At 44.5% G+C, this 14,344-nt stretch overlaps 1 protein-coding gene across 1 annotated transcript in view; it reads right to left on the minus strand.

Annotated features, from left to right (window-relative positions):
• The window catches only part of tnrc18 (trinucleotide repeat containing 18), a 182,469-nt gene that overhangs the window by 151,652 nt on the left and 16,473 nt on the right, over positions 1 to 14,344 (minus strand).

The raw sequence follows: 14,344 nt of genomic DNA on the forward strand, positions 1-14,344 counted from the left end.
TGACACACAGCCAGGTCTCTAAATAACACACCACTCATAACCAACACATACTAAACTGGAACACACACACACACACACAGCCAGTTCTCTAAATCACACACACACACACACACACACACACACACACACACACACACACACACACACACACACACTTCTCTAAATAACACACACACAGCCAGTTCTCTAAATAACACACCACTCATAACCAACACATCCTAAACTGGAACACACACACACAAACAGGTGTATTAATGACTAAAGACAAATTCAGACCTGCCCAAATCCTAAGTGCCTGCGTAGGTAAACCAGTAGAGCAGCTCCTAAGACCATCCCACTCAGTGAATTTCAGAAAAAAATAATAATGACACCTTTTTTTTTTAAGTTCAGAAAAACAATAGTCAACGATAGTCAACGATAGTCATTATATTCACGTCACCAAATAACTGATTAAAACTGTTTTGCAAAGAAGGTCTAGAGTCGCCTCGACAGCACTCTGCAAGGTAGCGCCACGGAACTGACATGGTGGGCTCAGTTGTCCACCAGAGGATCAGAGACCGAATCTACCGTCTCCTGCTGGACTATTAAGCCTGAATATAAGCCACATCCACTGAATTATTAGAAAAATATGCATTTTGTACATAAATAAGGCGCACGTGTCTATAAGCCGCAGGTGCCTACCGGTACATTGAAACAAATTAACTTTACACAGCCTTTAAACGAAACACGGCTTCTATCGAAAAGAAATAGGCTTTAACGAAACACGGCTTGTAACAAAAATTTAAATCAGTAGCCTACCAAGAAAGTCATTGGTCACCATCTTCCTCCTCCTGTGCACTGAAACCACTGAAGTCATCTCCTTCGGTGTCGGAGTTGAATAGCCTCAGAACTGCTTCATCCGATGTTGGATCGTTTTCATTGTCGCTCTCGTCACTTTCATGCGGAGGCAAATACCCCGCTGAGCTCATGCTGCCCTCTTCAACACGCAGCAGTCCAGCCTTTCGAAACCCGTTGATGACAGTGGATTTTTTAACAATGCTCCACGCTGTCAGGACCCACTGGCAGACTTGACCATAAGATGCTCTTCGCCTGCGGTCCGTTTTAGTGAAGGATTTCTCCCCACTTGTCATCCAAGCCTCCCACTGAACAAGGAGCGCCACCTTAAATGCATTTACACTGATGTCGAGTGGCTGCAAATACTTTGGGCCATCTGCTTTTCTTCCCTCTGAAAGCTTTTGTTGTCTTTCTGCACTGAGTCAGTTCCTCACGCTGCTGTTTCCAACGTCTTATCATCGACTCATTAAGGCCAAGCTCCCATGCAGCAGCTCTATTTCCTTTTCCAACAGCCAGATCGATCGCCTTCAACTTGAAAGCTGCATCATATGCATTTCTCCGTGTCTTTGCCATGACGAGGGTGACAAAATAACTACCGTAATCAGAATGATGGGAAGTTTGAGCTCGATTTACAGCACATTATGTGACGGTGCTCAGTTTTCTGGAGACATGAATCTTGTGAAAGCGGGAAAAATCCATAAATTAGCCGCGTCATTGTATAAACCGCGAGGTTCAAAGCCTGGGAATAAAGTAGCGGCTTATAGTCCGGAAATTAAGGTAGCATTAAACGACAGCTAGCTAGCACTGCAATGCATTAAACGACAGCTAGCTAGCACTGCAATGCAATAAACGACAGCTAGCTAGCACTGCAATGCATTAAAACGACAGCTAGCTAGCACTGCAATGCATTAAACGACAGCTAGCTAGCACTGCAATGCATTAAATGACAGATAGCTAGCACTGCAATGCATTAAAATGTGCTAAGTAGTTGACTCAAAGAGAGTGAGAGAGACATTAGTTGAATAGTTTTGGACAAATTAATTTATTCCACTTGAGAATCTGCAGAGAGCTATATTCCGTTGTGTTATTATACTAACTCATTAGTTCTAGGAGCGATGTTTACTATGATGTGAGCCAATATGGTGACATTGATAACGATGTTGACTGTGTGCAGTGGTTATGGTACGAAGATTTGTAAAGCTCGTTTGCATGTGTTTGGACATTATGATCACACCCTAGAACAGCTAGATGCAGGCAAGAGTCTGGACTAATGATCACACCCCTAGAACAGCTAGATGCAGGCAAGAGTCTGGACTAATGATCACACTCTAGAACAGCTAGATGCAGCTAGATGCAGGCAAGAGTCTAGACTAATGATCACACCCTAGAACAGCTAGATGCAGGCAAGAGTCTGGACTAATGATCACACCCTAGAACAGCTAGATGCAGGCAAGAGTCTGGACTAATGATCACACCCCTAGAACAGCTAGATGCAGGCAAGAGTCTGGACTAATGATCACACCCCTAGAACAGCTAGATGCAGCTAGATGCAGGCAAGAGTCTGGACTAATGATCACACTCTAGAACAGCTAGATGCAGGCAAGAGTCGTCTGGACTAATGATCACACTCTAGAACAGCTAGATGTAGCTAGATGCAGGCAAGAGTCTAGACTAATGATCACACCCTAGAACAGCTAGATGCAGGCAAGAGTCTGGACTAATGATCACACCCTAGAACAGCTAGATGCAGGCAAGAGTCTGGACTAATGATCACGCCCCTAGAACAGCTAGATGCAGGCAAGAGTCTGGACTAATGATCACACCCTAGAACAGCTAGATGCAGGCAAGAGTCTGGACTAATGATCACGCCCTAGAACAGCTAGATGCAGGCAAGAGTCTGGACTAATGATCACGCCCTAGAACAGCTAGATGCAGGCAAGAGTCTGGACTAATGATCACACCCTAGAACAGCTAGATGCAGGCAAGAGTCTGGACTAATGATCACACCCTAGAACAGCTAGATGCAGGCAAGAGTTGACTAATGATCACACCCTAGAACAGCTAGATGCAGGCAAGAGTCTGGACTAATGATCACACCCTAGAACAGCTGGATGCAGGCAAGACTTTTCAAGGCAATATTGTACGTGTCACTATCTCCTTCATTTGCCCAATGTGTCTCTCGACCTGTGTGCTTCTTCGTAATAAACTTTTCATTCGTACGCTAGGTTGTAGCAACCTCATGATGGGTATAGGGGAAAATTATGTAAAGTTACATTGAACTGGGTGAATGACAGTAACCTAAACCTGTCACTGTTACATTGAACTGGGTGAATGACAGTAACCTAAACCCGTCACTGTTACATTGAACTGGGTGAATGACAGTAACCTAAACCTGTCACTGTTACATTGAACTGGGTGAATATGAATGACAGTAACCTAAACCTATCACTGTTACATTGAACTGGGTGAATATGAATGACAGTAACCTAAACCCGTCACTGTTACATTGAACTGGGTGAATGACAGCAACCTAAACCTGTCACTGTTACATTGAACTGGGTGAATGACAGTAACCTAAACCCATCACTGTTACATTGAACTGGGTGAATGACAGTAACCTAAACCTGTCACTGTTACATTGAACTGGGTGAATATGAATGACAGTAACCTAAACCCATCACTGTTACATTGAACTGGGTGAAAATGAATGACAGTAACCTAAACTCATCACTGTTACATTGAACTGGGTGAATGACAGTAACCTAAACCCGTCACTGTTACATTGAACTGGGTGAATGACAGTAACCTAAACCCATCACTGTTACATTGAACTGGGTGAATATGAATGACAGTAACCTAAACCCATCACTGTTACATTGAACTGGGTGAAAATGAATGACAGTAACCTAAACTCATCACTGTTACATTGAACTGGGTGAATGACAGTAACCTAAACCCGTCACTGTTACATTGAACTGGGTGAATGACAGTAACCTAAACCTGTCACTGTTACATTGAACTGGGTGAATATGAATGACAGTAACCTAAACCTGTCACTGTTACATTGAACTGGGTGAATATGAATGACAGTAACCTAAACCCATCACTGTTACATTGAACTGGGTGAATATGAATGACAGTAACCTAAACCTGTCACTGTTACATTGAACTGGGTGGATATGAATGACAGTAACCTAAACCCATCACTGTTACATTGAACTGGGTGAATATGAATGACAGTAACCTAAACCCTATTGATGTTACATTCATATAAACCACTAGAGCTCCATTCATATAAACCACTAGAGCTCCATCCATATAAACCACTAGAGCTCCATCCATATAAACCACTAGAGCTCCATCCATATAAACCACTAGAGCTCCATCCATATAAACCACTAGAGCTCCATCCATATAAACCACTTGAGCTCCATCCATATAAACCACTAGAGCTCCATCCATATAAACCACTAGAGCTCCATAAGAGCTCCATCCATATAAACCACTAGAGCTCCATCCATATAAACCACTAGAGCTCCATAAGAGCTCCATCCATATAAACCACTAGAGCTCCATCCATATAAACCACTAGAGCTCCATCCATATAAACCACTAGAGCTCCATCCATATAAACCACTAGAGCTCCATCCATATAAACCACTAGAGCTCCATTCATATAAACCACTAGAGCTCCATCCATATAAACCACTAGAGCTCCAGTCATAAGAGCTCCACCCATATAAACCACTAGAGCTCCACCCATATAAACCACTAGAGCTCCACCCATATAAACCACGAGAGCTCCATCCATATAAACCACTAGAGCTCCATCCATATAAACCACTAGAGCTCCATCCATATAAACCACTAGAGCTCCATCCATATAAACCACTAGAGCTCCATCCATATAAACCACTAGAGCTCCATCCATATAAACCACTAGAGCTCCATCCATATAAACCACTAGAGCTCCATCCATATAAACCACTAGAGCTCCATCCATATAAACCACTAGAGCTCCATCCATATAAACCACTAGAGCTCCATCCATATAAACCACTAGAGCTCCATCCATATAAACCACTAGAGCTCCATTCATATAAACCACTAGAGCTCCATTATAAAACACAAACCACAGAAGAAGAGAGGAGTAGGGAACGCTTACAGGCTGAGTCTCTCTGTTACCATGGCACCATGTCCACTGGTCAGCGCTCACACAGTGCGTCTGAGATGAATAGAGGGGAAACAAGATAGCATAAAGCTGTCACTGATAGAATGACCACACATACACACACTGCACCAACACACACACTGCACCAACACTGCACCAACACACACACACACACTGTACCAACACTTGCTCACACACACACAATGTGCGTACATACACCCACGATCCTCTCCTCCCTCCCCCACACACAGCAGCTGTCACACACAGAGGGTTGGGCTTGTTACGGGGGTGGTGGTGGTGGTGGTGTGTGTGTGTGTGTGTGTGTGTGTGTGTGTGTGATGGCATGTTAAAATACCCAGGGTCTGACGTCACTATCTGACAAACAACTCTGCCTCTAAACCCACCTACACACACAGATCCATGGTAGAATTTCACCAGAGATAAATACCCTTCATTCTGGAGAGGAGAGGAGAAGGTGGGTCACTAGAGATAAATATCCTTCATTCTAGAGAGGAGAGGAGGAGGTGGGTCACGAGAGATAAATACCCTTCATTCTGGAGAGGAGAGGAGAAGGTGGGTCACCAGAGATAAATACCCTTCATTCTAGAGAGGAGAGGAGAAGGTGGGTCACTAGAGATAAATACCCTTCATTCTAGAGAGGAGAGGAGAAGGTGGGTCACCAGAGATAAATACCCTTCATTCTGGAGAGGAGAGGAGAAGGTGGGTCACTAGAGATAAATACCCTTCATTCTGGAGAGGAGAGGAGAAGGTGGGTCACTAGAGATAAATATCCTTCATTCTGGAGAGGAGAAGGTGGGTCACTAGAGATAAATACCCTTCATTCTGGAGAGGAGAGGAGAAGGTGGGTCACTAGAGATAAATATCCTTCATTCTGGAGAGGAGAGGAGAAGGTGGGTCACAAGAAATAAATACCCTTCATTCTGGAGAGGAGAGGAGAAGGTGGGTCACTAGAGATAAATACCCTTCATTCTGGAGAGGAGAGGAGAAGGTGGGTCACTAGAGATAAATATCCTTCATTCTGGAGAGGAGAGGAGAAGGTGGGTCACTAGAGATAAATATCCTTCATTCTGGAGAGGAGAGGAGAAGGTGGGTCACTAGAGATAAATATCCTTCATTCTGGAGAGGAGAAGGTGGGTCACTAGAGATAAATATCCTTCATTCTGGAGAGGAGAGGAGAAGGTGGGTCACTAGAGATAAATATCCTTCATTCTAGAGAGGAGAGGAGAAGGTGGGTCACTAGAGATAAATATCCTTCATTCTGGAGAGGAGAGGAGAAGGTGGGTCACTAGAGATAAATACCCTTCATTCTGGAGAGGAGAAGGTGGGTCACTAGAGATAAATATCCTTCATTCTGGAGAGGAGAAGGTGGGTCACTAGAGATAAATATCCTTCATTCTGGAGAGGAGAGGAGAAGGTGGGTCACTAGAGATAAATATCCTTCATTCTGGAGAGGAGAAGGTGGGTCACTAGAGATAAATACCCTTCATTCTGGAGAGGAGAGGAGAAGGTGGGTCACTAGAGATAAATACCCTTCATTCTGGAGAGGAGAAGGTGGGTCACCAGAGATAAATATCCTTCATTCTGGAGAGGAGAAGGTGGGTCACTAGAGATAAATATCCTTCATTCTGGAGAGGAGAAGGTGGGTCACTAGAGATAAATACCCTTCATTCTGGAGAGGAGAAGGTGGGTCACTAGAGATAAATACCCTTCATTCTGGAGAGGAGAGGAGGAGGTGGGTCACTAGAGATAAATACCCTTCATTCTGGAGAGGAGAGGAGAAGGTGGGTCACTAGAGATAAATACCCTTCATTCTGGAGAGGAGAGGAGGAGGTGGGTCACTAGAGATAAATACCCTTCATTCTGGAGAGGAGAGGAGAAGGTGGGTCACTAGAGATAAATACCCTTCATTCTGGAGAGGAGAGGAGAAGGTGGGTCACTAGAGATAAATACCCTTCATTCTGGAGAGGAGAGGAGGAGGTGGGTCACTAGAGATAAATACCCTTCATTCTGGAGAGGAGAGGAGAAGGTGGGTCACTAGAGATAAATATCCTTCATTCTGGAGAGGAGAAGGTGGGTCACTAGAGATAAATATCCTTCATTCTGGAGAGGAGAAGGTGGGTCACTAGAGATAAATATCCTTCATTCTGGAGAGGAGAAGGTGGGTCACTAGAGATAAATATCCTTCATTCTGGAGAGGAGAAGGTGGGTCACTAGAAATAAATATCCTTCATTCTGGAGAGGAGAAGGTGGGTCACTAGAGATAAATACCCTTCATTCTGGAGAGGAGAGGAGAAGGTGGGTCACTAGAGATAAATAGCCTTCATTCTGGAGAGGAGAGGAGAAGGTGGGTCACTAGAAATAAATACCCTTCATTCTGGAGAGGAGAGGAGAAGGTGGGTCACTAGAGATAAATATCCTTCATTCTGGAGAGGAGAAGGTGGGTCACTAGAGATAAATATCCTTCATTCTGGAGAGGAGAAGGTGGGTCACTAGAGATAAATATCCTTCATTCTGGAGAGGAGAGGAGAAGGTGGGTCACTAGAGATAAATACCCTTCATTCTGGAGAGGAGAAGGTGGGCCACTAGAGATAAATATCCTTCATTCTGGAGAGGAGAAGGTGGGTCACTAGAGATAAATACCCTTCATTCTGGAGAGGAGAGAAGGTGGGTCACTAGAGATAAATATCCTTCATTCTGGAGAGGAGAAGGTGGGTCACTAGAGATAAATATCCTTCATTCTGGAGAGGAGAAGGTGGGTCACTAGAGATAAATATCCTTCATTCTGTAGAGGAGAAGGTGGGTCACTAGAGATAAATATCCTTCATTCTGGAGAGGAGAAGGTGGGTCACTAGAGATAAATACCCTTCATTCTGGAGAGGAGAGAAGGTGGGTCACTAGAGATAAATATCCTTCATTCTGGAGAGGAGAAGGTGGGTCACTAGAGATAAATATCCTTCATTCTGGAGAGGAGGTGGGTCACTAGAGATAAATACCCTTCATTCTGGAGAGGAGAAGGTGGGTCACTAGAGATAAATATCCTTCATTCTGTAGAGGAGAAGGTGGGTCACTAGAGATAAATACCCTTCATTCTGGAGAGGAGAAGGTGGGTCACTAGAGATAAATATCCTTCATTCTGGAGAGGAGAGGAGAAGGTGGGTCACTAGAGATAAATATCCTTCATTCTGGAGAGGAGAAGGTGGGTCACTAGAGATAAATATCCTTCATTCTGGAGAGGAGAAGAGAAGGTGGGTCACTAGAGATAAATATCCTTCATTCTGGAGAGGAGAAGGTGGGTCACTAGAGATAAATATCCTTCATTCTGGAGAGGAGGTGGGTCACTAGAGATAAATATCCTTCATTCTGGAGAGGAGAAGGTGGGTCACCAGAGATAAATACCCTTCATTCTGGAGAGGAGAAGGTGGGTCACTAGAGATAAATATCCTTCATTCTGGAGAGGAGAAGGTGGGTCACTAGAGATAAATGTCCTTCATTCTGGAGAGGAGAGGAGAAGGTGGGTCACTAGAGATAAATATCCTTCATTCTGGAGAGGAGAGGAGAAGGTGGGTCACTAGAGATAAATATCCTTCATTCTGGAGAGGAGAGGAGAAGGTGGGTCACTAGAGATAAATGTCCTTCATTCTGGAGAGGAGAAGTTGGGTCACTAGAGATAAATATCCTTCATTCTGGAGAGGAGAGGAGAAGGTGGGTCACTAGAGATAAATATCCTTCATTCTGGAGAGGAGAGGAGAAGGTGGGTCACTAGAGATAAATATCCTTCATTCTGGAGAGGAGAGGAGAAGGTGGGTCACTAGAGATAAATATCCTTCATTCTGGAGAGGAGAGGAGAAGGTGGGTCACTAGAGATAAATATCCTTCATTCTAGAGAGGAGAGGAGAAGGTGGGTCACTAGAGATAAATATCCTTCATTCTGGAGAGGAGAGGAGAAGGTGGGTCACTAGAGATAAATATCCTTCATTCTGGAGAGGAGAAGGTGGGTCACTAGAGATAAATATCCTTCATTCTGGAGAGGAGAAGGTGGGTCACTAGAGATAAATATCCTTCATTCTGGAGAGGAGAAGGTGGGTCACTAGAGATAAATATCCTTCATTCTGGAGAGGAGAGGAGAAGGTGGGTCACTAGAGATAAATATCCTTCATTCTGGAGAGGAGAGGAGAAGGTGGGTCACTAGAGATAAATATCCTTCATTCTGGAGAGGAGAGGAGAAGGTGGGTCACTAGAGATAAATATCCTTCATTCTGGAGAGGAGAGGAGAAGGTGGGTCACTAGAGATAAATATCCTTCATTCTGGAGAGGAGAAGGTGGGTCACTAGAGATAAATATCCTTCATTCTGGAGAGGAGAGGAGAAGGTGGGTCACTAGAGATAAATATCCTTCATTCTGGAGAGGAGAGGAGAAGGTGGGTCACTAGAGATAAATATCCTTCATTCTGGAGAGGAGAGGAGAAGGTGGGTCACTAGAGATAAATATCCTTCATTCTGGAGAGGAGAAGGTGGGTCACTAGAGATAAATATCCTTCATTCTGGAGAGGAGAAGGTGGGTCACTAGAGATAAATATCCTTCATTCTGGAGAGGAGAAGATGGGTCACTAGAGATAAAACCCTTCATTCTGGAGAGGAGAAGGTGGGTCACTAGAGATAAATATCCTTCATTCTGGAGAGGAGAGGAGAAGGTGGGTCACTAGAGATAAATATCCTTCATTCTGGAGAGGAGAGGAGAAGGTGGGTCACTAGAGATAAATATCCTTCATTCTGGAGAGGAGAAGGTGGGTCACTAGAGATAAATATCCTTCATTCTGGAGAGGAGAGGAGAAGGTGGGTCACTAGAGATAAATATCCTTCATTCTGGAGAGGAGAGGAGAAGGTGGGTCACTAGAGATAAATATCCTTCATTCTGGAGAGGAGAGGAGAAGGTGGGTCACTAGAGATAAATATCCTTCATTCTGGAGAGGAGAAGGTGGGTCACTAGAGATAAATATCCTTCATTCTGGAGAGGAGAAGGTGGGTCACTAGAGATAAATATCCTTCATTCTGGAGAGGAGAAGATGGGTCACTAGAGATAAATACCCTTCATTCTGGAGAGGAGAAGGTGGGTCACTAGAGATAAATATCCTTCATTCTGGAGAGGAGAGGAGAAGGTGGGTCACTAGAGATAAATATCCTTCATTCTGGAGAGGAGAAGGTGGGTCACTAGAGATAAATATCCTTCATTCTGGAGAGGAGAAGGTGGGTCACTAGAGATAAATATCCTTCATTCTGGAGAGGAGAAGATGGGTCACTAGAGATAAATACCCTTCATTCTGGAGAGGAGAAGGTGGGTCACTAGAGATAAATATCCTTCATTCTGGAGAGGAGAGGAGAAGGTGGGTCACTAGAGATAAATATCCTTCATTCTGGAGAGGAGAAGGTGGGTCACCAGAGATAAATACCCTTCATTCTGGAGAGGAGAGGAGAAGGTGGGTCACTAGAGATAAATATCCTTCATTCTGGAGAGGAGAAGGTGGGTCACCAGAGATAAATATCCTTCATTCTGGAGAGGAGAGGAGAAGGTGGGTCACTAGAGATAAATATCCTTCATTCTGGAGAGGAGAGGGTGGGTCACTAGAGATAAATATCCTTCATTCTGGAGAGGAGAGGAGAAGGTGGGTCACTAGAGATAAATATCCTTCATTCTGGAGAGGAGAAGGTGGGTCACTAGAGATAAATATCCTTCATTCTGGAGAGGAGAGGAGGAGGTGGGTCACTAGAGATAAATATCCTTCATTCTGGAGAGGAGAGGAGAAGGTGGGTCACTAGAGATAAATATCCTTCATTCTGGAGAGGAGAGGAGAAGGTGGGTCACTAGAGATAAATATCCTTCATTCTGGAGAGGAGAGGGTGGGTCACTAGAGATAAATATCCTTCATTCTGGAGAGGAGAGGAGAAGGTGGGTCACTAGAGATAAATATCCTTCATTCTGGAGAGGAGAGGAGAAGGTGGGTCACTAGAGATAAATATCCTTCATTCTGGAGAGGAGAGGAGAAGGTGGGTCACTAGAGATAAATATCCTTCATTCTGGAGAGGAGAAGGTGGGCCACTAGAGATAAATATCCTTCATTCTGGAGAGGAGAGGAGAAGGTGGGTCACTAGAGATAAATATCCTTCATTCTGGAGAGGAGAGGAGAAGGTGGGTCACTAGAGATAAATATCCTTCATTCTGGAGAGGAGAGGAGAAGGTGGGTCACTAGAGATAAATATCCTTCATTCTGGAGAGGAGAAGGTGGGTCACTAGAGATAAATACCCTTCATTCTAGAGAGGAGAGGAGGAGGTGGGTCACTAGAGATAAATATCCTTCATTCTGGAGAGGAGAGGAGAAGGTGGGTCACCAGAGATAAATACCCTTCATTCTGGAGAGGAGAGGAGAAGGTGGGTCACCAGAGATAAATACCCTTCATTCTGGAGAGGAGAGGAGAAGGTGGGTCACTAGAGATAAATACCCTTCATTCTGGAGAGGAGAGGAGAAGGTGGGTCACTAGAGATAAATACCCTTCATTCTGGAGAGGAGAGGAGAAGGTGGGTCACTAGAGATAAATACCCTTCATTCTGGAGAGGAGAGGAGAAGGTGGGTCACTAGAGATAAATATCCTTCATTCTGGAGAGGAGAGGAGAAGGTGGGTCACTAGAGATAAATATCCTTCATTCTGGAGAGGAGAGGAGAAGGTGGGCCACTAGAGATAAATACCCTTCATTCTGGAGAGGAGAAGGTGGGTCACTAGAGATAAATACCCTTCATTCTGGAGAGGAGAGGTGGGTCACTAGAGATAAATATCCTTCATTCTGGAGAGGAGAAGGTGGGTCACTAGAGATAAATATCCTTCATTCTGGAGAGGAGAAGGTGGGTCACTAGAGATAAATATCCTTCATTCTGGAGAGGAGAAGGTGGGTCACTAGAGATAAATACCCTTCATTCTGGAGAGGAGAAGGTGGGTCACTAGAGATAAATACCCTTCATTCTGGAGAGGAGAAGGTGGGTCACTAGAGATAAATACCCTTCATTCTGGAGAGGAGAGGAGAAGGTGGGTCACTAGAGATAAATATCCTTCATTCTGGAGAGGAGAAGGTGGGTCACTAGAGATAAATATCCTTCATTCTGGAGAGGAGAGGAGGAGGTGGGTCACGAGAGATAAATACCCTTCATTCTGGAGAGGAGAAGGTGGGTCACTAGAGATAAATACCCTTCATTCTGGAGAGGAGAGGAGGAGGTGGGTCACGAGAGATAAATACCCTTCATTCTGGAGAGGAGAAGGTGGGTCACCAGAGATAAATATCCTTCATTCTGGAGAGGAGAGGAGAAGGTGGGTCACTAGAGATAAATATCCTTCATTCTGGAGAGGAGAGGAGAAGGTGGGTCACTAGAGATAAATACCCTTCATTCTGGAGAGGAGAGGAGCAGGTGGGTCACTAGAGATAAATATCCTTCATTCTGGAGAGGAGAGGAGGAGGTGGGTCACTAGAGATAAATATCCTTCATTCTGGAGAGGAGAAGGTGGGTCACTAGAGATAAATACCCTTCATTCTGGAGAGGAGAGGGTGGGTCACTAGAGATAAATACCCTTCATTCTGGAGAGGAGAGGAGAAGGTGGGTCACTAGAGACAAATACCCTTCATTCTGGAGAGGAGAGGAGAAGGTGGGTCACTAGAGATAAATATCCTTCATTCTGGAGAGGAGAAGGTGGGTCACTAGAGATAAATATCCTTCATTCTGGAGAGGAGAGGAGGAGGTGGGTCACTAGAGATAAATACCCTTCATTCTGGAGAGGAGAGGAGAAGGTGGGTCACTAGAGATAAATACCCTTCATTCTGGAGAGGAGAGGAGAAGGTGGGTCACTAGAGATAAATACCCTTCATTCTGGAGAGGAGAAGGTGGGTCACTAGAGATAAATACCCTTCATTCTGGAGAGGAGAAGGTGGGTCACTAGAGATAAATATCCTTCATTCTGGAGAGGAGAGGAGAAGGTGGGTCACTAGAGATAAATACCCTTCATTCTGGAGAGGAGAAGGTGGGTCACTAGAGATAAATACCCTTCATTCTGGAGAGGAGAAGGTGGGTCACCAGAGATAAATATCCTTCATTCTGGAGAGGAGAGGAGAAGGTGGGTCACTAGAGATAAATATCCTTCATTCTGGAGAGGAGAGGAGAAGGTGGGTCACTAGAGATAAATATCCTTCATTCTGGAGAGGAGAAGGTGGGTCACTAGAGATAAATACCCTTCATTCTGGAGAGGAGAAGGTGGGTCACTAGAGATAAATACCCTTCATTCTGGAGAGGAGAGGAGGAGGTGGGTCACTAGAGATAAATATCCTTCATTCTGGAGAGGAGAATGTGGGTCACCAGAGATAAATATCCTTCATTCTGGAGAGGAGGTGGGTCACTAGAGATAAATACCCTTCATTCTGGAGAGGAGAGGAGAAGGTGGGTCACTAGAGATAAATATCCTTCATTCTGGAGAGGAGAGGAGAAGGTGGGTCACTAGAGATAAATATCCTTCATTCTGGAGAGGAGAAGGTGGGTCACTAGAGATAAATATCCTTCATTCTGGAGAGGAGGTGGGTCACTAGAGATAAATACCCTTCATTCTGGAGAGGAGGTGGGTCACTAGAGATAAATACCCTTCATTCTGGAGAGGAGAGGAGAAGGTGGGTCACTAGAGATAAATATCCTTCATTCTGGAGAGGAGAGGAGGTGGGTCACTAGAGATAAATATCCTTCATTCTGGAGAGGAGGTGGGTCACTAGAGATAAATATCCTTCATTCTGGAGAGGAGGTGGGTCACTAGAGATAAATACCCTTCATTCTGGAGAGGAGAGGAGAAGGTGGGTCACTAGAGATAAATATCCTTCATTCTGGAGAGGAGAGGAGGTGGGTCACTAGAGATAAATACCCTTCATTCTGGAGAGGAGAAGGTGGGTCACTAGAGATAAATACCCTTCATTCTGGAGAGGAGAGGAGAAGGTGGGTCACTAGAGATAAATACCCTTCATTCTGGAGAGGAGAAGGTGGGTCACTAGAGATAAATATCCTTCATTCTGGAGAGGAGAGGAGGTGGGTCACTAGAGATAAATACCCTTCATTCTGGAGAGGAGAAGGTGGGTCACTAGAGATAAATATCCTTCATTCTGGAGAGGAGAGGAGGTGGGTCACTAGAGATAAATACCCTTCATTCTGGAGAGGAGAGGAGAAGGTGGGTCACTAGAGATAAATACCCTTCATTCTGGAGAGGAGAAGGTGGGTCACTAGAGATAAATACCCTTCATTCTGGA

Source organism: Oncorhynchus masou, unplaced genomic scaffold, assembly GCF_036934945.1.
Source record: "Oncorhynchus masou masou isolate Uvic2021 unplaced genomic scaffold, UVic_Omas_1.1 unplaced_scaffold_181, whole genome shotgun sequence".
Taxonomy (NCBI): Eukaryota; Metazoa; Chordata; class Actinopteri; order Salmoniformes; family Salmonidae; genus Oncorhynchus; species Oncorhynchus masou.